The sequence below is a fragment of the Paramisgurnus dabryanus genome, chromosome 18, assembly GCF_030506205.2.
Source record: "Paramisgurnus dabryanus chromosome 18, PD_genome_1.1, whole genome shotgun sequence".
Taxonomy (NCBI): Eukaryota; Metazoa; Chordata; class Actinopteri; order Cypriniformes; family Cobitidae; genus Paramisgurnus; species Paramisgurnus dabryanus.
The window spans coordinates 31,797,629-31,799,559 of NC_133354.1; positions in this window are offsets into that span (position 1 = coordinate 31,797,629).

Sequence of the window (1,931 nt, forward strand, 5' to 3'; positions counted from 1 at the left end):
AGACTTGGGTTACGAAGGGGATCCAGGTTACAAGCATTTGTTTGTAGATGGTTCATGCTATAAAAATGAGATAGGTCAGAGTTGCATGGGATATAGTGTGATCCTGGGAGATCCAGTGACTGACAAATTTAAAGTATTGAGGCGTGAGAGGGTGTGGCATGGGCACATGTCTGCCCAGCGTGCAGAGTTAATGGCTTTAATTGAAGCATGTGAAATTGGAAATGGTCAGGAAATCAATGTATATACTGGGAATATGGCGTGAAAATGGGTTTAAGCGAAGTAACGGCCACCCAATTAAACATCTTACAGAGATCACACAACTATTTGAGGCAATACAACAACCAGCTAAAGTAAATGTCATTAAGTGTGCAGCACACACAAAAGGAGATTCATTCATTGACAAAGGAAATGAAAAAGCAGATGAGGAAGCAAAATTAGGCGCAGCAAAACCAGAGCGAGCTGAAACCATGACCATGGTAGTTACAAGGTCAGGTAAAAAGACTGACAGTGAACAGGTGAGCATTTTTGCAGACGTAACTGTAGATGAAATCAGAGACATGCAAAATACAGCGTCACAAATTGAAAAGATGGAGTGGCAAAGCAGAGGTGTTGTCAATGTAAAAGGTTTGTGGAGAACAGAGCAACAACAATTAGTAATACCATCTAGAATGGAGAAAATGGTGATGATGAACGCGCATGGTAGTGAACATTGCACGAGGGGGGAGATGGTAGATAAGATTTCGAGACAACAGGGTTTCTGGTTTATCAATATGCAAAACAAGATAAGCCAATTTTTGTCAGAGTGTGACATGTATGAAAAGAAATGTCAAACCAGCAGTACACCCAATGCGTCTGTTTCCAAGTGTGGAAGGACCATTTGTGCATCTAGTGATGGATTTTGTAGACATGATCCAACCAATTGAAGGGAAACGTTATCTTCTAGTTATCACAGATAGGTTTTCTCGTTGGACCGAGGCTTTTCCAGTAAGAAAGCAGAGTGCGGAAGCAGTGGCTGGAGCACTTATGAGGGAAGTGGTCCCAAGATTTGGGCTTCCCAAGGTATTACAGTCAGATAATGGACCAGGATTTCAGGCCAACCTGTTGAGAAAAGCACTTGCTAGGGTAGGAATAACCCAAAAATTCGGATCAGTGTATCATCCACAGTCTCAAGGGGCGGTTGAGAGGTGTAATGGCATACTTAAATCAAAAATAGCCAAAATCTGTGCACAGACTAAACTAAATTGGGTTCAGGCCTTACCAATAGCGCTCATGGCCATAAGATCTAGTACTAACAGGGAAACGCGTTTATCTCCTCATGAAATGGTAACTGGGAGACCAATGTTCAAAGCCAATCAAAAAGAAATTAATTTGGAGCATGTGGAAGATTTAAAAATGAAATGAATGAATATATTGCTGCACTGATGAGAAACCATAAAGCTATTTTACAGATTGAAAGCAGGCCCAGAGAGACACCTGGTGAGGAGGAGACTACAACACCATTTCCTGTGGGAACGTGGGTGTACATCAAAGTCTACCAACGTAAGTGGAGTGACCCCAGAAGGGAGGGGCCCTATGAGGTGACTGCTGCTAGTCCAACAGCTGTACAGGTAAAGGGCTCAAAGCTGTGGTACCACAACACTCATTGCATACCTGCACAATCTCCAGGGTCACCTGAAACTGCATCTCATAACTGAACTGATGAATATCATATAAATGAACTCTGAAGCTTTTTCCTTAGATCCAGACGTGTGGACAGTACCAACAAACCAATACGAAATTGAGGCACTCTGCGGGACATTACCTGTGGGTAAACGTAAGAATTGTGAAAAAGTATTAAAAGAAGACTCAAGTATAATTGCTGTAGGATGTAAAATCATACAAAAGTATATGTTTTTGGAGAGAATAAGAGTATTTTTTCATTATGTAAAAGA